At 42.8% G+C, this 25,649-nt stretch overlaps 2 protein-coding genes across 3 annotated transcripts in view; both read left to right on the forward strand.

The window, feature by feature from the left end:
* LOC142659299 (uncharacterized) overlaps positions 1–25,649 on the forward strand; it is a 158,104-nt gene that overhangs the window by 58,133 nt on the left and 74,322 nt on the right. The window lies entirely within an intron of this gene.
* The window catches only part of GPR173 (G protein-coupled receptor 173), a 33,771-nt gene continuing 17,570 nt past the window's right edge, over positions 9,449–25,649 (forward strand). The window contains exon 1 of the mRNA XM_075834185.1: positions 9,449–9,624. The gene's annotated coding sequence lies outside the window, so the exon portion shown is untranslated. The remainder of the gene's footprint in view (positions 9,625–25,649) is intronic.

Here is a 25,649-nt window from a genome sequence, read left to right on the forward strand (position 1 = left end):
GCACAGCTTATCCCCCTTCGTCTGTCCCCTCTGGGCCCTGCTGTGTGCCCAGGCAGCTGATAACAGCCACATGTAGGGTATTGCCATACCCGGGAGAACCCGCATTACAGTTTATGGGGTGTAGGTCTCCGGTCAAAATGCTCACCACACCTCTAGATGAATGTCTTAAGGGGTGTAGTTTTTAAAACGGGGTCACTTCTTGCGGGTTTCAACTGTACTGGTACCTCAGGGGCTTCTGCATACATGACTTCGCACTAGAAATTCCCCAGTAGGCCAAATGGTAGTCCTTTCCTTCTGAGCCCTCCCATGGGCCCAAACGGCACTTTCTCACCACAAATGGGGTATTGCGGCACTCAGAACAAATTGCGCAACAGAATGGGGTATTTTGTTTCTTGTGGAAAAAAGACATTTTCAGCCAAAACTACATATTATTGGAAAAAAATAATTTTGTTTTAATTCCCAGCCCAATTCAAATAAGTTCTGTGAAAAAACTATGGGGTCAAAATGGTCACAACACCCATAAATGAATTCCTTGAGGGGTGTAGTTTCCAAAATGGGGTCATTTGTGGTTGGTTTCTATTGCTTTGATACCTCTGGGGCTCTGCAAATGCGACATGGCACCCGAAAACCAATCCAGCAAAATCTGGACTCCAAAGAACAAATAGCGCTCCTTTCCTTCTGAGCCCTCCCATGGGCCCAAACGGAAGTTTATCACCACAAATGGGGTATTGCCGCACTCAGGACAAATTGGGCAACAAAATGGAGTATTTTATTTCTTGTGAAAATAAGAATTTTTGAGCTAAAACGACATATTATTGGAATTATTTTTTTTTAAAATTCCCAGCCCAATTCAAATAAGTTCTGTGAAGAAACTATGGGGTCTAAATGGTCACATTACCCATAAATGAATTCCTTGAGGGGTGTAGTTTCCAAAATTGGGTCACTTCTGGTGGGTTTCCATTGCTTTGATACCTCTGGGGCTCTGCAAATGCGACACGGCACCCGAAAACCAAACCAGCAAAATCTGCACTCCAAAGGACACACAGCGCTCCTTCCCTTCTGAGGCCTCCCATGGGCCCAAACGGCAATTTATCTCCACAAATGGGGTATTGCTGCACTCAGGAGAAATTGGGCAACAAAATGGGGTATTTTGTTCCCTGTGAAAATAAGACATTTTGGAAAAAAATGAAATTTTATTGGAAAAAATTAAATTTTTTTCATTTCACAGCCTAATTCAAATACGTGCTGTGAAAAAACTGTGTGGTCAAAATTGTAACAACAACCATATTTGAATTCCTTGAGGGGTGTAGTTTTCAAAATGGGGTCACTTCTGGTTGGTTTTCTATTGCTTTGATACCTCTGAGGCTCTGCAAATGCGTCATGGCACCCGAAAACCAATCCAGCAAAATCTGGACTCCAAAGAACACACAGCGCTCCTTTAATTCTGAGCCATCCCATGGACCCAAACGGCAGTTTATCACCACAAATGGGGTATTGCCACACTAAGGACAAATTGGGCAACAAAATGGGGTATTTTGCTCCCTGTGAAAATAAGACATTTTGATCACAAATGACATTTTATTGGAAAAAATGAAATTTTTTTCATTTCACAGCCTAATTCAAATACGTGCTGTGAAAAAACTGTGCGGTCAAAATGGTAACAACAACCATAAATGAATTCCTTGAGGGGTGTAGTTTCCAAAATGTGGTCATTATTGGGGGATTCCTACTGTTTTGGCACCTCAACACCTCTTCAAACCTGGCATGCTGCCTAAAATATATTCTAATAAAAAAAGAGGACTCAAAATGCACTAGGTGCTTCTTTGCTTCTAGGGCTTGTGTTTTATTCCACGAGCGCACTAGAGCCACATGTGGGACATTTCTAAAAACTGCAGAATCTGGACAATACATATTTAGTAGTGTTTCTCTGATAAAACCTTCTGTGGTACAGAAAAAAAATTGAATAAAATTGAAATTCAGCAAGAAAAAATGAAATTTGCAAATTTCACTTCCACTTTGCTTTAATTCCTGTGAAATGCCTGAAGGGTTAAAAACTTTTTAAATGCTGTTTTGAATACTTTGAGGGGTCTAGTTTTTAAAATGGGGTGTTTTATCAGGGTTTCTAATACATAGGCCCCTCAAAGCCACTTCAGAACTCAAGAGGTACCTTAAAAAAAGGGCTTTTGACATTTTCTTAAAAATATGAGAAATTGCTGTTTATGTTCTAAGCCTTGTAACATCCAAGAAAAATAAAAGAATATTCAAAAAACGTCTGTTTTACAAGCAGATGCATTTCAATTCTGAAAAATGCTATTTTTTCAAAATTTTCTCTACATTTTGCAATTTTTCACCAATAAACACTGAATATATCTACCAAATTTTACCACGAACATGAAGCCCAATGTGTCACGAGAAAACAATCCCAGAATCGCTTGGGTAGGTTTAAGCATTCCGACGTTATTACCACATAAAGTGAAATATGTCAGATTTGAAAAATGGGCTCTGAGCCTTAAGGCCAAAACAAGACTGTGTCCTTAAGGGGTTAACTCTTAATACGACTGGATTATGGACAGGTCTGAACTTGGACTCCAAATAATGGCTTTATAAATTGAAATGAGACGTGTGGAATAGATTACAAAACTGGAAGATATATAAGCTCCAAACTTTGATTATTTATCCATTTGCCTTTAAATCCTTTATCACAAAGGGTGTGAGACGATATGACAGCAAATGTAGCACCCTTTGATGACCTGAAGATGATGCCAGTTTGCTTCCTGGATCTACGTCTGTTCCAGCCATCCAGTGGAGCAATGGAGGAGGCCAATTCAGACAGTAGTTGGGGGCTCTGAATATCTGGAATTCCAGGAATTTTGTTAGGTAAATGTCAGTGTTTGCAGATAATTTCAGCCACTCAAGAAGAAACTGTGGAATAAGTAAACACAAGTGTCCTACAAGTTCCGTCCTCACCCCATCCCCCCTAATGTATAAAAGTGAAGGTAAAGCAAAGAGAAATCTTTGTAAAAAGAAAAATATTTATGACCGGTCATATAAAGAAATGACCTCTGTCAATCTTTGGCCAACAAATTGCAAAAATCACTCCTCACCGTTGACATGCACATTTAGCTCTGCTAAACTTTTACATGAATGTATTTAGAGTTGGGAGGGGTGAGTGACTGCGAAAAATCTTACGTCTCATTCATTGTGAAAACAATAAAAATTGGTAAGCAAAAATGCAACCCATTTCTCCCAGATATCACTCGCTCAAGGTCCGTTAACCATAAAAGACAATCCAATATCTATAAACGGCGTGGACTTTGATAATAAATGGCAGTACATAACCAAGCAATTTTGTTGACATCTAGTTTTCCCCACCACTGAAGGGGAAATGTAGCACTGCTTACTGGCAATTCAAATGAATGGCTGACCATGTAATTCATGGATGACCCGACTGTCCATTCTGCTCATAGAGCGGGGGACTCCCACCCTATAATGTCTATTAACCTTTATAGGGCATATGGACAGGGGTTGTCTTTATGAGACAACCCCTATAAAAGGGTTTTTCCGAGTCATGTGACTGTGGTGGCCAAACGCTGGCTCCAGCTATTTCGTCACTATGGATGGAATGTCCTTACTGTCCAGAGAAATTGACCACAACAGTTACCTGATATGTCGTCACTATGGACGTCATGTCTGTGTGCATAGTGAGAAAACAGGAGCAGCAGGGTACCAGAGTGGAATTGGTAAGGTAAGCAAATTGCATACTTTGATATTATGCAATTGTGCGCTCAAATTTTTAGATTTTTAAATTGCGGGAAAAAAAACTATTTTAGGGGTGTACGTTTTGGACCCCGCTGCGTGGACCTTTAGTGATAATCTGTAAGTTGTGGAGGAATCTGTCAGAAAATTTTCAATTTTCCTGCAGTGCCACCACAGGGGAAATAAAGCACGTAATGTAAAGATATGCTGGGTAATGGGGGGGGGGGGCACTCCATTAACTCTTAATGCCTAACAGAAAAATTGAAAATGGGTTTTCTAAACTAGACAACCCCTTTAATAAATTGCATAAAATGTTTCTGTTTGAAAAATAGACAATAGAAGAATCCCTGTAAATTTGCTATGAAAAGCAATCAATAGTTAAAGCGTAACTAAACTTTTAAAAAGCTTTTGACATGTCATAGTGACATGTCCAAAGTTTTGATCGGTGGGGCTCTGAGCACGGTGACCCCCAACGATCACTAAAATGAAGCAGCAGAAGCGCTCGGAGCGGTGTTTCTGATCAGCTTTACTCTGATTTCCTCAGAATGGTGTACGGGCTCAATAGAAAGTCTATGAGTCCGTACACTACTCGCTTGGCTTTCCGAGGAAAGCTGATCAGAAATGAAGTGGCATAGCGCTCCCCGAGCAATGGGTGGGGTTCTTAGCGCTCGGACTCCCATTAATCGAAACTTCTGATATGTCACTATGACGTGTCAAAAGTTTTTTTAAAGTTTACTTACCCTTTAAGCAACATAAACGTATTTATGCATGAATTAGTACAGCTAAAGCCTATATGTCAAAACACTAGCAGAAAGAAATGACTATAAAGCCTACTGATAAGGGTATGTCCCCTAAAAACGATTACGGTATTTATTAGGTGATATGCAAAGGAAATACAAGGTAAAGATACAGTAAATATCAAACAAGGACACGTACCAGTGATGCCACTTAAAGCTACAGAAAGCACCAGACTCTTTTTGCTAGTAACTATATTCTCACTTTATCAGGTGATAATGTGTTGGGTGCCAGTATCTGAGGGTTACAAGTACTGGTAGTTGTAAGGAATAGGCTAAATGCTGATTTATTTATTAAGGTGTCAAAGCACAGGAGATAATGGAGGTATCTCACACACTGAAAGGATTACACCACAAATGTGTTATAGTGCTAATGTGGGCAACCTAGGACGCTCTAGCTGGTCGAGGGACTACAAATAGCAGCATTCTCTTCTAAGATATTAGTATATGCTACCCTGCCATTCTGCACAAAAGATATAGATGGCTTATATTGTCAGCAAGTGTCCATGGAGAAAATAAAAATGGGTTAGCGCAGGCCCAATTGGGCTCGAACCAGTTTACCACAGGTGATGCAAACTTGAAAGGTGGTATAGGGTTCACCCTCTCCACAGGCACCACAAAATCAGCACATAAGTTATGTGTAACGTCCGTGTTCGCTGACCACGAACTCCTCCCATCCTGTCGACGCCCTTCTCTCCAGAGATGTCTGCACATGCGGCCGTCCTGTTCCGCATCCACCACTAGGGTGCGCTCGTGAGCTCAGTCCAGCCTTAAGGAGCCAGAGCGCACATGTGTGAGATTGAGCTGATTGCTCCAAGATCACCCTGGACTATAAGAAGGGCTCTGCCCCTCCCTGCATTGCCTGAGGTTTGTTGTCATTATCCTAGTCTGTCTTTGCAAATGGTCTCCTAAGTGTTTTCCCGTTCCCAGTGTTTCCCATTCCTGCTATCTGTAACCTGTATCCCATTCTATCCTGGTCCAAGTTCCGTATTGAGTTGGAGTTGTGCTGCGCTCAGTACCACGCCTGTCCTGATACACCACGCCTGGTGCTTGCCTGCTGCCTAGTCCTAGACGAGCCTGTCTTGCTATTGTCTGAGCTACCACCGGTACACCTATACAAACTATAGACTGTGACCTGTGTCCTGTTGGCCAGCTGCCATACCGTTACGGCCTAGTGGGTCCACATATCCAACGTGACACTATGGAAGCCACAGACCTAAGGGTCAGACTGCCCTTTACACCTACAAAAGATGTGAATTTGGGGTGCACAAGAATTGGGCCCTTTTCTTTATATACACCCCTGGTTGTCCCTTACTGAATCTAGTGACGCCATTCATTAATTCCCATGGCACAACTGGGATATCAGCTGGACAGACATGTATTTTAAATAGGAGTACAGCTATTTTTTATTTTAGGCAAATATATAAGTGTGCCCCCGGATCCAAATGTGTAGTAAGTGTGTGAAGTCGAGATCTATTTATTAAAGACTAGGGATTGCAGTCTGGTGTCTCGGTCTCCTTCGTCAGATCACAAGTCGGCCTCATTACATTTGCATCTAGCCTTCTCTTCCCATTGGAACGTTTCTTCTACTTCCTATTGGAATCAGTGACACGAGTAACTTGTATATGTACAGGGAGAGAAGCAAGCAAAGTCCACATTGTGCAAGAATGATCACATCCACACTGAGGAATGTAGGGAATTATAGTTCTCCGATGTCATTCAGTAAAAACATCCTGGCAGTACCTCCTTCTATTAGCCAGTGTGGAGATCCGCTGCAAACAGCATCTCCCATTCTGGATGACAGCAACTCCCACTCTGGACCATGTATTACATGGTCACCCATTTATTAGAATGGGTCCCATGTAAAGCCACATATCAACTGCAAAAAAATGTGTGTCTGCCTGCAACTTTTCCCTGCGATAACAGCTGATTGCCTGGTTGCTCAGCTGCTGGATGCACAGCGATCAGCTGATTGCCAGAGGCTCCTCCTTCTGGGAAGGAGTTATCCAGTTGGGACAACCCCTTTAATTATTTACCACCAAATTTGAATGTACAAAACTTCTCTCCCTCAAGGATCCATTTTTCTTGGTCTAAAATGTTGATTATTCTTTAGATTTTCAAATATAAATGTAACTACGCGTGAGCAAACCTGGTTCTAGTACCGTTCTATCGCACCTAACAATGAGGAAATGTGATTTACTCATAACAATTAACGACACAAGTGTCAACTTTACCTTTGGATCATTGGTAGTAAATTAATATGTATGTATATATGTATGAGTCAGTACTAAATGCAGCTTCTTTGTCATCATAGTATATTAATAATTGCATACAATATTAACAGTGTGAGTTACTATATGTTAGAGGCTGCAGAGAGGCTTCTTTACATATTGAAACTTTATTCACCCCAAGTAATATTATAACATAGTTCTATGGCCCTAAAGTGTCCACGAGAATTTGATTTTGGGACACTAAGCGTCATTGTGCTATTTTCATGAAACAATTAGAGGTATTTAGCATCACCATGTACTGCAAGCAGGAGTGATCCAAACAGAGATTCCCTGCAGCTTCCCTTCAGCAGGGTATATATATAGCCTGTGATCACAACAGTCTGTGCTAAATTTGCAGACTATAAGATGCCATTAACAGCAATATATAGCTTACTGTAGACACAGTATAGGGTTTTTCCCCAGAATCATTAATTATCAACTATTCACAGGATAGATGATCATTTTCTGATCGCTGGGGGACCCACTGATCATGCGAATAGAGGTTTCAAACCTCCAGATCGTCCTCATGCCCCAGAGGAAGCTGGAAGGGCGAAACCCAGGGTCGGGCGAGTTTGTTTGACATGCTGCCACTTATTTTATTTGAATGACCAATGCTTTTATTCTTCTATTTTCTGTAAGTATGGAGTAAATCTTGAGTATTGGGGAAAAAAAAAACAGGGTGTTGCACTATTTCTCCTCTTCTCTATTGGAGTCATAGGATTTATCCTGCCTGGACCTTGAACATCGGGTTACGGTGCAGAGCTCCGTGGTACTACAAGGACCAAAACAACTTCACACACCTTCTCTGGATTGTACATTGTCTATTGCTTGGTGGACTCAGCAGAAACGTCTATAAGACTACAGGTTGGACTGTGTTTCTTGGTGCTGTTCGAGCGGTGAAAAACTTGATATACTTTTGTTTTATTTCAAGGTGTTTGGATTTCACCTGATTTTTGCCTGCTCCAGCCTGGAAAAAAATTCATTGTGGTCATTAGAGCCAGGATTTACCCAGATAGTAGTGTCATGTTCCCTTTAAATGGGTTGCCCACTATGGACTACTCCTGTTCATGTGACAGGTCCCCGGTGTACAGCTGATTTGTGGGTGATCTATGCTGAGTACATTTGCCCTCTATGGACACAAGGCATCCCTCAGATCTTGTTACAGAGACGGGCCCTTTATAACATCCATATATCTTAATAGCACATATGGATAGGTATAATTGAATGCTTTTTTTTTTTTTAAATATACATTAGACAAACCTTGCCCTTTTATAGAGGTTGTCCGCTTTGGACAACCCCTTCTGCATTCCTCACAATATTTGAATCCCAAATTGTAGGACGTTACAATCTCTTCCTGGAAAAGCCCCAAACTGGCTAAATAAGTATGCATCTTCTTGGATGCAAATCTACATACGTACCACCCCTTTGTGGTCCTATTCACGGGACCGTGCCATCCACAACAGGACTGTATTCTTTATGTTAAAAAGGTCCCCCAGTGATCTGCTGTAATGAAAGGGAGAATTCGGCATCAAGTGTTAAATTTCCCTGCAGCGCCACCACAGGGGAAATCAAGCATTGCACAGCTCCCATTGAGAACAATAGGCTGTCCATGTAATATGGATAGAGGTTGTCTAGACGGGACATTTAAAATTGGACGTTTAAAATCAAATCAATTTTATACACAACCCCGATCCTATTTAAAATTAAAATGACTGGGCAGCATGTAACATAAAAAGCCTAAAGATATACAAACCCACTAATATAGATAGGGCATATGCAGATGTGGACCATATATGTTGTGTATTAATATAGGTGCTCTATATTCCATATAACATTTTTTGGAGTCATAAATAATTCCCAATGCCTAAATGTCAGTAACTGCAGTTGTACCCATAAGGCTGGTGCCCATTTTGCCGACCCTCCTAAAAGTTTAAGAAGCTTTAGACACAGTCTGTAACGCAGTTCAGGAGAGACCTCAGGAATTTCTTGTTCCTGTTATACTCAGATTGTCCTAAAAAAAAAGTCTCCATTCTGAAGGAGACCTATGCAGCTGCCCAGATTGCCCAGTCCAAAATCCATCATAGTAACATATATGCCCCAGAGTCCAAGCAAACAAAAGACTGCAGACAGATATCCCCTACAGCAGATGTCCTGCAGGTGAACAGCTAAAGATGTGTCATCCCATCAAATAAACTGAAGAGCAATATTCTGTGCAGAAAAGGTGAACAGTGATGCTCTGCAGGGATTTGGTAGTGTAGGTTTTTACGCAGTGATGCATGATGCTCTGCAGGTATCTGGCATGAAAATCTCTTGAAGGAAAGTGGTACATGTGCAGCAGGGATGATGGATTCTTGGAGGATCCTTGCATATAACCTACACATCCTCCTACAGTGACATTGCTCAAAATCAGCACATCCATGGAGAGAGACAGGAGTATCAGCCTGAGAGAGACAGATTAATGGAGCATCCTGTATGCTGGGACCAAGAGCCTTAATGATGTCAGAACAGTGCAGGGGAGGGATGGAGCTGTATCCCTGCGAACATCCGGAGCCGACAAGTCATCCGGCTCCTGTATCCATGGCAACTAGAGGCGGATACCTCTTCCCCCCCATCAGCCCCCCTTCTTCATCTCCATCCTTCGCTCCCTGCCTCCCCCTCCCCACCATGTAGAAGATGGCTGGTTCCCTTTTGCTGGAGTGGCCTGGAAGGAAAAATCAGACGGGCACCCCTAATCTACAGCTTCCTGGTGCCCCTTCATCTACAATCTCCAGCTGGGGTACCATTGGGACCCAGCAACTGAACAGGTAAGGTTGGGTATGGTCCCTGTGTTATTCTGCCATACCAAAAGGGGTCAGGAGGGACAGGTTGTTCCCGTCCCTGTGTCTGTCCATGTTCTAACCCATCAATCTATACATCTCGCTGCATAATGCAAGATCTATGTGACATCTCCTTATAGTCTCCATCTCCTGTATTTACATGTATTGTTCCTATACCAGCATCGCTTTGTATGCCTGTGTACCCCTCCCCCACTAGTGTCTCTCCATCCTTTTCTCTCATCTGCTTTATCTATTCTGTACTCTTTGTATCTCCAATGGTCTTGTCTCCTTTCCCGTCTTATCCTTATTTGTCTCTCCAGGGAGGATCATGTCGCTATTAAAATAAGACCAGATCATTATCACCTAATAAAATCCTTCTGCTTGCAGCTGGAAGTCTGGATACTGCACTAGACTTCACCCTTTCTCTGCCAGAAGGCCTGCAATGTGTAGCAGCCTTTCTGGCGAATTAATGGGTAGAATATGTGTGTGGCATCTGAATGCATGGTACAGGCTGAGTGAGGACTAATAAACCCAGGAGAGGACCGAGGCCTCCATTGTGATGCCAACGTGAATTATATCATGTTCTTCACCTATATTTGCAGCATCCTTCATGCCAGTTTACATGGCTTTTTATAGGCATGCTGTATTATTCTATAATGCAATAGTGTGCCATTGAGCTTACTGATTAACCCTTTAGACTGCAGAGCTATTGCTACACTTGTGGTTGTTGGTGGTGTCAGTCGCCTCCAGAATGCCCTTTGTTACCCACGAGAGCTAATAAAACTTATGCCAAGACTAGTGGGCATCTGACAGACTTCTCCCAGGAAAGCCATATAGGCCATATAATAGAGAGCACATAGCACTGACAGCTGGGCCAGGTATACACCAGGGATTCCGCGGGGGACACTAAATGGGTATTTATTCCTACTTCTGGTTATCGTCATACATAGGATGTATTTTGCTTCCTCTTTGTTAAAATCTAAGCAATATGTATTTTAATAAACGCCCTCTTAAAGGGACACTAAATCTAAAGTCTAACTTATTGAATGCAAACTTGAATGCAAACTAGTGTTCTCCGTTATCAGCCGTTAACTGACTGTAGTGTTCAAATAGGGATCACTGATAGAAATTCCTAGAAAATGTCTGCCCCCAATGATCACTACTATATCTCACATATCTCCTGTTCGGAGAACCCCCGCGTCTTTGTACAGATATATGTATAAATATTAGCAGATTTTTTTATAATCACAATATAAATGTGTTATTCCAACACAGCTGATCTTGTTTCACTTGAATAATAATAGAAATGATATAAATAATAATAGCAATAAAACTATTATAACACAGAGATGGCCATCTTGTGGGTTGAACCAATACTTTACAATACAATAACAATTCAGCCCATCAGTACAATTGGAACCCATTACACATTAGTATATGCGTCATTTATTGCTATGGTTTGTAACAAATTTATTACCCATTTCTTATGCTCTCAAAACTATAATTCTACCTACCTGTTTGTTGAGACTTTGGTGACATCAGATGCAGACTCCATCTTGATGACATCATTGTCAGTACATATTCCATGACATGCTTGTGCCATCATATTTCACATAATCACAGACCTGGATTTGATTTTTTTTTTCCAATAATTTGCGCTTTTAGTATATAATTCTGTGTTATTAAATCATAAGACACTACATTTGAGGTGATCACTGCATGTGAATAGGAGTTTTTGACAGTCATCTTCTCAGTGTCAGAACAATCTTATAAAGGAATCGTTCACATGTGATCAAACTATCTTTGTACGCAATTATTATAATATTATGATCACAAGATATAGCAGAAACATAACATAGAAAACCAGCCTAACACTTACATAGACCGTCGTGGGTGTCTTTTTGGCCATATGGGCACAAACATTTTAAAATACTTCAAGTTACATATTATAGTTAATTAATGACACCACAAAAAACATTTGTGAGTTTTCGATCCCCACATAAGTGCCCAGAGGCATCTCCATCATATAAGAAGTATATGGAAAATGGAAGGTGGCCGGGAAGGCGGTCTGGTAAAGATTTTGCATTGGACCTCCAGAGCTTCAAGCTTTACCTCTGATTGCCGAACTGGGCTATCCCGCTATACAAAGTAATACGTAGGTCTCTTTCACACGGCAGTATTTTGGTCAGTATTTCGCATCAGCACCGGTATTTAGAAACCAAAACCAGGAGTGAAAATGAAACAGAGAAAAAATAAATTGGAAACATTTGCCCCTATACCATTTTTTTTTAACCTATTCCAGGTTTTGGCTTATAAATACTGATGCAAAATACGGACCAAAATACTGAAAGTGGCCAAAAAGGCCTCCGGACTTTACCTTGAAATTTGCTTTACTGCTCCATGGTACAGGCCTGTGTGCATGACCGACACCTTGCAAGATTACAATAACAGGTTGGTCAATGGCAGATTTCAATCTCTGGACCCCCTAAACACGAACCCCCATGTCACCGTAAAAAGTTCTTCCTCATTAATTATGTTTCTACATAACCGATCCTCTCTAAATGTTATAATACCTCATATATAGGATTGCCTGCAATTAATATAATTTCCAGTAATGCCCTCTTATATACTCATACGCATAGCAGAGAGAGGGTCTATAGCAGACATCGAAACGGGGAAGGGCATGATATTTGTTCCCCTACAAGCCCCTTTGTATGACCCTTGGGCCAATTCTGCACCCCTTGTTTGGTAACATTATAGTTCCTCTAGAGAGGGGAGTCCTACAAGGTTTACATCACCCAATATTAATGGGATGGGAACAAAAATTCACAGAAAAAAGACCACTGCTCATACAGATCCATTAAAGTCAATAAAATGAACATTTTAATAAGCGGTTAAAAAACATTAACCAAAGTTAGATACCACTAGTAGAGTGGATCAACAACTACAACTTCAGACAAGTGTACCCTACTACCACCCTACCTATACGGAACACCCGCCCTGAGAAGAACGACCCCGACCTCCAACCAAACCCTTTGACTCCCCAGTTGCCCATCCCTATAAATGAAGCGGATGGATAGATAATAAACTACTGGAAGAGGGAGAGATAGGTAATGGAGATACAGAGAAAAGGGGAGGGAATGCCTGGAAGTTCTCACGGCAACTTAATAGGTAATATCAGAACAAATCAATTAGCAAAACTGTAAAGGATCTGCCAGGCACAGCAGGGTTAACTCCCAGAACTAATCAGTCAGCACCTGAGAATACATCCCTGAGACTGACTCCTGCTTCCACCATTCAGGCTGGCAGGCTTAGGAGTGGGAGAGCCTATCGTAACCTGGCCAGACTCAGCTAGCTCCCGCCCTCGGTCTATTTAAGCCTGCACTTCCTGTCCCTCTGTGCTTGTTATTGCTTTTGTTTCTTTCCTTGTGGTTTCCTGGCCCAGCTACAGCTCCTGCTATTTTTGATCCTGCTCCATACCGACCCTGGCTTACCGACTACTCTTCTGCTTTTCGTTTTGTACCTCGCACACTCCTGGCTTGACTCGGCTCGTTCACCACTCTGGTTGCTCACGGTGTTGCCGTGGGCAACGGCCCCTTTTCCTTGCTTGTGTTCCTTGTATGTTTGTCGTGTTTGTCGTGCACTTACTGAGCGCAGGGACTGCCGCCCAGTTGTACCCCGTCGCCTAGGGCGGGTCGTTGCAAGTAGGCAGGGACAGAGTGGCGGGTAGATTAGGGCTCACTTGTCCGTCTCCCTACCCCCTGCCATTACATAATAACAAGCCCATACCTAGTCTACCCCTGGTCCCTGACACCACTATGGATCCCCGTGAGACCCTGGCTCAGCAAATGCAGGGTCTCTCCCTACAGGTCCAGGCCCTGGCTCAGAGGGTCAACCAGCCTGATGCTACCCTGGTAGTTCCCCTCACCGCACCTCTTGAACCCCACCTCAAGTTGCCCGACCGGTTCTCAGGGGACCGGAGGACTTTTCTCTCCTTTCGGGAGAGTTGTAGGCTTTACTTTCGTTTAAAGCCTCATTCCTCAGGTTCTGAGAGCCAGCGGGTGGGTATAATTATGTCCCGGCTCCAGGAAGGGCCCCAAGAGTGGGCCTTCTCCTTGGCTCCTGACGCCCCTGAACTTTCCTCCGTTGATTGTTTCTTTTCTGCTCTCGGACTTATTTATGACGAGACTGACAGGACTGCCTTTGCCGAGAGTCAGCTGGTGACCTTAAGTCAGGGTAAGAGACCTGTTGAGGAGTATTGCTCTGACTTTCGGAAGTGGTGCGTAGCTTCTCGGTGGAATGACCCTGCCTTAAGGTGCCAGTTTAGGTTGGGTCTGTCGAATGCCCTGAAAGACCTGCTAGTTAGCTATCCCTCTTCTGACTCCCTAGACCAGGTTATGGCTTTAGCGATACGACTTGACCGACGTCTCAGGGAACGACAACGTGAACGTTTATGTGTTTTCTCCTCCGACTCCCCCATGATGCCTCCCGAAGCTCCGTTGCTTCGTTCCTCCCCGAAAGATTCAGAGATACCTATGCAACTCGGGGCCTCCGTGTCCCCCCAACAACGTAGAGAATTCCGCAGGAAGAATGGTCTCTGCTTCTACTGTGGGGACGACAAGCATCAAGTGAACAACTGTCCTAAGCGTAAGGTTGCAGCCAGAGAACTTCCGCGTCTAAGTGATCATCGGGGAGGTCACTTGGGCGCACAGGTATTTCCCGTAAATATGAAACGTACTAAGATCTTGCTTCCCTTTCAGGTCTCTTTTGGTGGTAGGTCTGCTACCGGCAGTGCTTTCGTGGATTCAGGGTCCTCTACTAATATCATGTCTGTGGAATTTGCTATGTCCCTTGCTATGCCTCTTATTGATTTGCCTAAACCTGTCCCGGTAGTGGGTATCGATGCCACTCCTCTTGCTAATGGTTATTTTACACAGCATACCCCTGTTTTTGAACTCCTTGTTGGCTCCATGCATTTGGAGCAATGCTCTGTACTGTTGATGCAGGGATTATCGTACGATTTGGTTCTAGGTCTTCCCTGGTTGCAGTTGCATAATCCTACGTTTGACTGGAATACTGGGGAGCTAACCAAATGGGGTAATGAATGTTGTACGTCATGTTTTTCTGTTAATTCTATTTCTCCCCCTAAGGAGGCGAATACGCTACCTGAGTTTGTTCAGGACTTCGCTGATGTTTTCTCTAGGGAGGCCTCCGAAGTGTTACCACCTCATAGAGAATACGATTGCGCTATCGAATTGGTACCAGGAGCTAAGCTTCCTAAGGGTAGGATATTTAATCTTTCTTGTCCCGAACGTGAAGCTATGAGAGTGTATATCCAGGAATCCCTGGCCAAGGGTTACATTCGTCCCTCTTCTTCTCCGGTAGGTGCTGGCTTCTTCTTTGTGGGGAAGAAGGATGGTGGTCTTAGGCCATGCATTGACTACCGTAGCCTGAATAAGGTCACGGTAAGGAACCAGTATCCCCTTCCTTTGATTCCTGATCTCTTTAATCAGGTTCAGGGGGCCCAATGGTTTTCTAAATTGGATCTACGGGGGGCGTATAACCTTATTCGCATCAAAGAGGGGGATGAGTGGAAGACTGCGTTTAACACGCCCGAAGGCCATTTCGAATACCTCGTCATGCCCTTTGGGTTGTGTAATGCCCCTGCGGTCTTCCAGAATTTCATAAATGAGATTTTGAGAAATTACCTGGGGATTTTTCTGGTAGTGTACCTTGATGACATACTGGTGTTTTCCAAGGACTGGTCCTCCCACGTGGAGCATGTCAGGAAGGTGCTCCAGGTCCTTCGGGAAAATAAACTGTTTGCCAAAACCGAAAAATGTGTGTTTGGGGTACAGGAGATTCCATTTTTGGGTCAAATCCTCACTCCTCATGAATTCCGCATGGACCCCGCCAAGGTTCAGGCTGTGGCGGAATGGGTCCAACCTGCCTCCCTGAAGGCGTTACAGTGTTTTTTGGGGTTTGCTAATTACTACAGGAAATTTATTGCTAACTTCTCGGTCATCGCTAAGCCCCTTACGGACCTCACTCGCAAAGGTGCTGATCTCCTCCACTGGCCTCCTGAGGCTGTCCAGGCTTTTGAGGTCCTTAAGAAGTGCTTTGTCTCGGCCCCGGTGCTGGTTCAGCCCAACCAAATGGAGCCATTTATCGTGGAAGTTGACGCATCTGAGGTGGGAGTGGGGGCTGTCTTGTCCCAGGGTACCAGGTCCCTCACTCATCTCCGCCCCTGTGCCTACTTCTCCAGGAAGTTTTCGCCAACTGAAAGTAACTATGATATTGGCAACCGCGAACTCTTAGCCATTAAATGGGCATTTGAAGAGTGGCGCCACTTCCTGGAGGGGGCTAGGCACCAGGTAACGGTCCTTACCGACCACAAGAATCTGGTTTTCCTAGAATCTGCCCGGAGGCTAAACCCGAGACAAGCTCGATGGGCGTTATTTTTTACCAGATTCAATTTTTTGGTTACCTATAGGGCTGGGTCTAAAAATATTAAGGCTGATGCACTGTCGCGTAGCTTCATGGCCAGCCCTCCTTCGGAGGAAGATCCTGCTTGTATTTTGCCTCCAGGTATAATCATTTCCTCGATCGATTCTGATTTAGTCTCTGAAATTGCTGCTGATCAAGGTGCAGCTCCCGGGAACCTTCCTGAGAACAAGCTGTTTGTTCCCCTGCAATTCCGGCTAAGGGTACTTAGGGAAAATCATGACTCCGCACTATCTGGCCATCCAGGCATCCTGGGTACCAAACACCTCATTACCAGAAATTATTGGTGGCCTGGGTTGCCTAAAGACGTTAAGGCCTACGTCGCCGCTTGTGAGGTTTGTGCTAGGTCCAAGACTCCCAGGTCCCGACCAGCGGGCTTACTGCGTTCGTTGCCCATTCCCCAGAGACCTTGGACACATATCTCCATGGATTTTATCACCGATTTGCCTCCATCCCAAGGCAAGTCGGTGGTGTGGGTGGTGGTGGACCGCTTCAGTAAGATGTGCCACTTTGTGCCCCTCAAGAAACTACCCAACGCCAAAACGTTGGCTACCTTGTTTGTCAAACACATCCTGCGTCTCCATGGGGTCCCTGTCAATATTGTTTCGGACAGAGGGGTACAATTTGTTTCATTGTTTTGGAGAGCCTTCTGTATGAAGTTGGGGATTGATCTGTCCTTCTCCTCTGCCTTCCATCCTGAAACCAATGGCCAAACGGAGAGGACTAATCAATCTCTAGAACAATACTTAAGGTGTTTTGTCTCTGACTGTCAATTTGATTGGGTCTCTTTCATTCCCCTCGCCGAATTTTCCCTTAATAACCGGGTCAGTAACTCGTCAGGGGTCTCTCCTTTTTTTTGTAATTTTGGGTTTAATCCACGGTTCTCCTCCGTTTCACCTGGTAGTTCCAACAATCCTGAGGTAGAGGTCATTCATCGGGAACTGTGCACAGTCTGGGCCCAGGTTCAGAAAAACCTAGAGGTGTCCCAGAGCGTACAAAAAACTCAGGCTGATAAAAAACGTTCTGATAACCCCCTGTTTATGGTCGGGGATCTGGTGTGGTTGTCGTCTAGGAACTTGCGTCTCAAGGTTCCGTCCAAGAAGTTTGCTCCCCGGTTTATTGGGCCGTATAAGGTCATTGAGGTCCTCAATCCTGTCTCCTTCCGGCTGGAGTTACCCCCGTCTTTTCGGATACACGACGTGTTTCATGCCTCCCTCCTCAAACGCTGCTCCCCGTCCTTGGCTCCCTCGAGGAGACCTCCTGTTCCCATCCTCACCCCGGAGGGGGTGGAATTCGAGGTGGCCAGGATTGTGGACAGCAAGATGGTCCAAGGCTCCCTCCAGTACCTGGTCCATTGGAGAGGATACGGGCCCGAGGAGAGGACTTGGGTACCCGCCCGGGATGTTCATGCTGGGGTATTGGTCAGGAGGTTCCACCTGCGTTTCCCCAGTAAGCCAGGTCCACTTAGAAAGGGTCCGGTGGCCCCTCATAAAAGGGGGGGTACTGTAAAGGATCTGCCAGGCACAGCAGGGTTAACTCCCAGAACTAATCAGTCAGCACCTGAGAATACATCCCTGAGACTGACTCCTGCTTCCACCATTCAGGCTGGCAGGCTTAGGAGTGGGAGAGCCTATCGTAACCTGGCCAGACTCAGCTAGCTCCCGCCCTCGGTCTATTTAAGCCTGCACTTCCTGTCCCTCTGTGCTTGTTATTGCTTTTGTTTCTTTCCTTGTGGTTTCCTGGCCCAGCTACAGCTCCTGCTATTTTTGATCCTGCTCCATACCGACCCTGGCTTACCGACTACTCTTCTGCTTTTCGTTTTGTACCTCGCACACTCCTGGCTTGACTCGGCTCGTTCACCACTCTGGTTGCTCACGGTGTTGCCGTGGGCAACGGCCCCTTTTCCTTGCTTGTGTTCCTTGTATGTTTGTCGTGTTTGTCGTGCACTTACTGAGCGCAGGGACTGCCGCCCAGTTGTACCCCGTCGCCTAGGGCGGGTCGTTGCAAGTAGGCAGGGACAGAGTGGCGGGTAGATTAGGGCTCACTTGTCCGTCTCCCTACCCCCTGCCATTACAAAAACAATGATAAATTGAAATACACCTAAACCCCATTAAAAATACACTAAATTAGTCAAGAATGACCATTCTTGACTTATTTAGTGCAATTTAGTTGAATTTTGGTGTATATAAATTTCATTATACGTTTTTGGTCTCCTGCTAGGTAATGGAAACTGGGTTATAACTACCAATGGCCGGCATTAGGTCGGCCATAGGGTGGCTGTTCAGATTACTAAAGTTTATAATGCCATAAAGAGATACATTTCCACTGCTCTATCTGTGTAACGAACTATGAGGCCTCTCTAGAAAAGAGATTCAAATAGAAATTTTATTTGCTAGATGAATAAATTGGAAATTAGGCGGGGAGCCCAAATACAGCTTTTCACCAGGTCGAGGAGATCTGAGCTTTACCTGTGTTAGGCTCAGTCCACCTCTGCATTGGAGGCTCCGATATGAGTCCAGGTGTCAGATTTGATCATATCGGACAGGTAGAATAGCGCTGCATAAGTCAATAGGGTCTGTCGGGTGCAGGTGGTATCTGTTCTACGGCAAACTGCATTGTGGTTTCCATTAAATAAAAATTATGACGCAGATGTGAACAGAGCTTATATTATCAGTATTATTATAATCATTATTCATAAACACTTATGGTGACAAATCTCCTTTAAAGAAAAAATAGGTCAGCCATATTCACTTCCCACACATCGTGATGTATTCGGCCTCCACAATCACATTGTAAGTACATTTTTCTACAGAATCGTCTGATATGTCAAATTTGAAATGTCATCTAGACAAGGGCAAGACAAGGGGTAGGTGCCCACTTAGGAGAATTTATGTAGGGAGGGGTTAAAAGTTTTATGATCTAATGGAGAGTGTGTATATATATATATATATATATATATATATATACAGTGAAGGAAATAAGTATTTGATCCCTTGCTGATTTTGTAAGTTTGCCCACTGTCAAAGTCATGAACAGTCTAGAATTTTTAGGCTAGGTTAATTTTACCAGTGAGAGATAGATTATATAAAAAAAAAAAAAAAAAAAAATCACATAGTCAAAATTATATATATTTATTTGCATTGTGCACAGAGAAATAAGTATTTGATCCCATACCAACCATTAAGAGTTCAGCCTCCTCCAGACCAGTTACACGCTCCAAATCAACTTGGTGCCTGCATTAAAGACAGCTGTCTTACATGGTCACCTGTATAAAAGACTCCTGTCCACAGACTCAATTAATCAGTCTGACTCTAACCTCTACAACATGGGCAAGACCAAAGAGCTTTCTAAGGATGTCAGGGACAAGATCATAGACCTGCACAAGGCTGGAATGGGCTACAAAACCATAAGTAAGACGCTGGGTGAGAAGGAGACAACTGTTGGTGCAACAGTAAGAAAATGGAAGACATACAAAATGACTGTCAATCGACATCGATCTGGGGCTCCATGCAAAATCTCACCTCGTGGGGTATCCTTGATCCTGAGGAAGGTGAGAGCTCAGCCGAAAACTACACGGGGGGAACTTGTTAATGATCTCAAGGCAGCTGGGACCACAGTCACCAAGAAAACCATTGGTAACAGATTACGCCGTAATGGATTAAAATCCTGCAGTGCCCGCAAGGTCCCCCTGCTCAAGAAGGCACATGTACAGGCCCGTCTGAAGTTTGCAATGAACATCTGGATGATTCTGAGAGTGATTGGGAGAAGGTGCTGTGGTCAGATGAGACTAAAATTGAGCTCTTTGGCATTAACTCAACTCGCCGTGTTTGGAGGAAGAGAAATGCTGCCTATGACCCAAATAACACCGTCCCCACTGTCAAGCATGGAGGTGGAAACATTATGTTTTGGGGGTGTTTCTCTGCTAAGGGCACAGGACTACTTCACCGCATCAATGGGAGAATGGATGGAGCCATGTACCGTCAAATCCTGAGTGACAACCTCCTTCCCTCCACCAGGACATTAAAAATGGCTCGTGTCTGGGTCTTCCAGCACGACAATGACCCGAAACATACAGCCAAGGCAACAAAGGAGTGGCTCAAAAAGAAGCACATTAAGGTCATGGAGTGGCCTAGCCAGTCTCCAGTCCTAAATCCCATCGAAAACTTATGGAGGGAGCTGAAGATCCGAATTGCCAAGCGACAGCCTTGAAATCTTAATGATTTACAGATGATCTGCAAAGAGGAGTGGGCCAAAATTCCATCTAACATGTGTGCAAACCTCATCATCAACTACAAAAAACGTCTGACTGCTGTGCTTGCCAACAAGGGTTTTGCCACCAAGTATTAAGTCTTGTTTTCCAAAGGGATCAAATACTTATTTCTCTGTGCACAATGCAAATAAATATATATAATTTTGACAATGTGATTTTTTTATATAATCTATCTCTCACTGGTAAAATTAACCTAGCCTAAAAATTCTAGACTGTTCATGTCTTTGACAGTGGGCAAACTTACAAAATCAGCAAGGGATCAAATACTTATTTCCTTCACTGTATATATATATATATATATATATATATATATATATATATATATACACACACAGAGTAACAGGAGAAGGGCCACCAATCACACAGCAAATTATGTGAAAGAAAGACCACATTGGTGTGTACCACCTAGGTAAGTATGATTAATAGGGGAAGGGGAGGAGAGGAAACGTGTGTGGTCTAATGTTATTAAGATAATATATAACTTTTATTGGTTTCATTTAAAATAAACAAATTATAATAAAAATCCAATTGGTGCAACTGGAGTATAGAGTCAGTGCAAGTGAGGTCTCCTAGAAGAAGCCAGAATGCTGGCGAAACGCGCGTCGGGTATTTTGTTTTTTTAAACCATCCTAGGTGCAACGATAGGGCCTATTACTATTTCCAGTCCAGTATAATTAATGTAGCCAGTTACTTGTAATATCCGGATAAGCTACACGCTGTTATGGACGTAAGCCATCGAGGTCACGCGATCTTACAGCAAACCTCGCTGGGCTTAGTTTAGCAGTGGAGTGTAACTCAGCGCTCCACTTCACTCCTCCTACCTTACTTTGGAGGATAATCCCTCCGGTATATCACACCGGACGGTCTCTTCTGCATCGCCGCCTCAATGTGACTCACTCGGGGTGCCGCTGCAAACAATCGCTTTGTCCGGTGTGGTTCCGGCCACGCAGGCTGCACAGCACCAGGGCTTTACTGTAGGACGTCACTGGTATAGCACAGCGAGGAGACCTCGCTTGTACCGCTTCTATACTCCGAACAGCATCTCCTACACTGCCGCTCCACTGCTATCCTCGTGGAGCACCGCTGAGGGAGACTGCACTGTCCGGATTTTACTCCGGCAGCTCTGCCATCCATGCAGCTTCTAGTCTCAGCGTCTACATGCTGTTTCTAGCGTAGACTGCGGTCTATAGTTTGCAGTCACTATTTTCTAACCTGCTTCTACTCTGTAACACATTGCATGCTACACTTTTTCTTTGCCCATAGGGGAGTGTGAGCTTAGGGGTCACTCACACATACCCAATTGCACCAATTGGATTTTTATTACAATTTGTTTAGTTTAAATGAAACCAATAAAAGTTATACAGTATATTATCTTAATAACATGAGACCACACACTTTTCCTCTCCTCCCCTTCGCCTATTAATCGTGTATGTATATATATATATATATATATATATATATATATATATATATATATATATATATATATACACAATTATATTTTTATTCCTTTACTCTGGCATCTGATCATTCTAAAGCCCCCTGCACATGATCGTAGTGGTTCTGCTGGCTGAAAAACCACATATCCGCTGCGGTCCATTTGACCGCGAAAAACCTTTGATGTCCATGTGTGTCTCATCAGAATTTACGGATCTGCCCAAAAAATAAAAATATTTCACCAGTTTGTGAACCTGCAAATCTGGACTGTAAAGGAGCACTCCCACAATTTTTTTATTCTCTGGCCCATTGTAAGACCCATTATGTAAATTGTGGTGAAGGTAATCTTCTTACCGGTGGCTGTATTTGTGAGTTATCCCCTCCCTTCTGGTCCTCAGCTGTGTCATGTGACCAGTAATCGGACTCTCCAACTACTACAGCGTCTCGTGTGGACAGGAAGTAAATTTCTCCATTCATTCCTATAAGACTCACATCGAGGCTGTGATAGTAAAGAATGGAGAAACTGACTTCCTGTCCACTTGAGACGCTGTGGTAGTTGGAGAGTCCTATTACTGGTCACATGACACAGCTGAGGACCAGAAGGGAGGGGATAACTCACAAATACAGCCACCGGTAAAAAAATGACCTTCACCACAATTTACATAATGGGCCTCTTTAATGGGCCAGAGAATAAAAAAATGTTATGGAAGTTCTTCTTTAAAATTACTTGTTCTGAGTTTTTGCGCTCTGGATTCGCGGCCCCAGCACGGATCCGTGAAAACCACAGTCGTGTGCATGAGGCCTAAAAGACTAGAAACAGAACAAAGAGCTGGGATAGGAGACTCCATTTTTTTTTTGTTATAGTATGATATTTAGCGCAAACATTTTATTTGAACTTTTTTTCGATATGTTCTCTACCCTTACAAGTGAGTTTTATATACTTTACTATTGCTGACCAAAAATCCAGAGAATCTGATAATCAGGCATCTATCAGGTCCTATTGTTGCTGTCTTGCAGGGACCAACCGGTCATACTGACCAAATAGTTGCATTATTGACTTAAAAACCATAGGAAGGTCTCACAATACTGTACTTAGTGGTAAAGAAAGACTCCAAAGGGAAGATTAAAAAGGACCTGTCGGCTCTCCTGACATGTCTATTTTAGTAAATACTTGTACTCCCCATTAAATTACAATTCTGGAGCATCTTTTCTCAGAACTCTGCGTTGTGCTGTTCCTCTATTATTCCACCTAGAAATGTTTGAATAAATTGACAACTGGCTGTTGCCAATTCCCTTATTAAAGGGGCATCAGTCTGAGACGGTACCCACCCCCAACTGGTAACGCTAAGTTGTTAATTTATTCATAAATTCGTAAGAGGAATTACAGAGGGACGACACAACACAGAGTTCCTAAAAATGATTCTCCAGAATTGTTATTGTATGTGGAATAAGGATACAGACAGGGACAGGAAGGAGAGGTTTTAAGAGGACCGATCAGCTCTCCTGACATAACTGTTTTAGTAAATACTTGCATTCCACATAAAATAACAATTCTGGAGAATCATTTTCAGAAACTGTGTTGTCAATTACTGAATTTATTAGAACTACTGAACCTACGAGTATGTCCCGTTTGCTTTTGTGCATTGTTTCTCATGATTAAAAAAGGAACGTCATGTGATACATGTTTTGGTACCATACATTCAGCAAACATGGCAATGGGGCCTTCCAGTTCTAGATTTGTAAACATTATGCATCAATGATTTCTATTTGTTTACATAGAAAGTGAAGCTGCAGTAGTCCATAGAAGTCAATCAGCGATGAGCTGGGATCAATGCTGCACAAGCTAGACATTGGAAACGTCTGACTACTTACTATATTGCACATTTGGGTTCGGTTAGCAAATAATCCTAGAAAATTGCATAAAGTTGGGTTCACACAGTATTATCTGACTATCTATCTATCTATCTATCTATCTATCTATCTATCTATCTATCTATCTATCTATCTATCTATCTATCTATCTATCTATCTATCTATCTATCTATCATCTATCTATCTATCTATCTATCTATCTATCTATCTATCTATCTATCTATCTATCTATCTATCTATCTAATTAATATCTATCTATCTTAAACACAGGCAGCACTCCACATCTCAAATTTAAAAAAATAATATTTTATTCACCTACATGGCAAAGTAAAATATATTTTTTTAAATTTGAGATGTGGAGTGCTGCCTGTCTTTTGGATGCCTAAATTGAGGGACTGCTAGTCGCAGTCTTGAGGCTTGCACCCACAAACCTTTTTAAAAGGATTTTCTTTTTTGGTGCTGCTCTTCTTTGTATTTTTTATCTATCTATCTATCTATCTATCTATCTATCTATCTATCTATCTATCTATCTATCTATCTATCTATCTATCTATCTATCTATATCATATCTGTCTTATATCTATCTATATTATATCCATCGATCTCATATCCATCGATCTATCTATATCAGATCTATCTATATCATATCTATCTTTATCATATCCAGCTATCTCATATCTATCTATCCATCTATCTATTTACTTGTATGTATGTATTTATTTATCTATCTCATATTTATCTTATTTAACCCCTTCCCACTCCTTGACGTACTATTCCGTCATGGTAAGCACATCGCTCGCGCTCCATGACGGAATAGTAAGTCACGGGAGGAACGGCCATTTCGGCTTTCCTCCCGACACATACAGGAGCTGTGACAACTGCTGTCTCGTATAGCAGTTGCCGCAGCTCCTTCAGCGGGGACCGATTGTGGTGTCCCTGCTGATTAACTCGTTAGAAGCCACGTTCAATAGCGATTGCTGCTTCTTAGGGGTTAAACCACCATCGACAACCAGCTACATGATAGCGGGCGGTGATGGTTGCAATGGCAACCGGAGGCCTAACAATGGCCTCCGGCTATGCAATTTCCGGAAGCCTAGTGGGTCCTGACAAAGTCAGGACCCACTATGCTTGCTGTCAGCAAGTAGATGACAGCTCTAATACACCAGTAGTGCAGTGTATTAGAATTGCGATCACGGTCTCCTGCCTTCAAGTCCCCTAGTGGAACAAAATAAAAAAGATAAAAAAATTAAAGTTTAAAAGTAATAAACGTAAAAATCCGCCTTTTTCCCTTATCAGTCCTTTATTATTAAAAATAAATAAAAATAAACTATACATAATTGGTATTGCAGCGTCTGTAACGGCCTGAACTACAAAAGTATTTAGTTATTTATACCGCACGGTGAACTCCATAAAAGAAAATAATAATAAACCATAACAGAATCACAATTTTGTGGTCACTTCACCTCCCAAAAAATGTAATAAAAAGAGGACATAAAGTCGCATGTACCTAAAAATGGTCCTGATCAAAACTACAGTTCATTACACAAAAAACAAGTCCTCGCACGGCTTTCTTGATGGAAAAATAAAAAAGTTATGGCTCTTAGAATAAGGTAAAACAAAAAATAAATGATATTTTATAAAGTATTTTATTGTGCAAACGCCATAAGACGTAAAAAAAAACTATAAACATATAGTATCACCGTAATCAGATCGCCCCGCAGAATAAAGTGAATATTATAGCGCATGGTGAACGCTGTAAAAAAAATACAACAAAAAACAATAGAATTGCTGTTTTTAGTCACCACGCCTGTTAAAAAATAGAATAAAAACTGATCAAAAAGTCGCATGCACCCCATGAAAACTACAATGAATTCCTCAAGGGGTCTAGTTTCCAAAATAGGCTCACCTTTAGGGGCTTCCCCTGTACTAG

This window comes from Rhinoderma darwinii, chromosome 8 (genome assembly GCF_050947455.1).
Source record: "Rhinoderma darwinii isolate aRhiDar2 chromosome 8, aRhiDar2.hap1, whole genome shotgun sequence".
Taxonomy (NCBI): domain Eukaryota; kingdom Metazoa; phylum Chordata; class Amphibia; order Anura; family Rhinodermatidae; genus Rhinoderma; species Rhinoderma darwinii.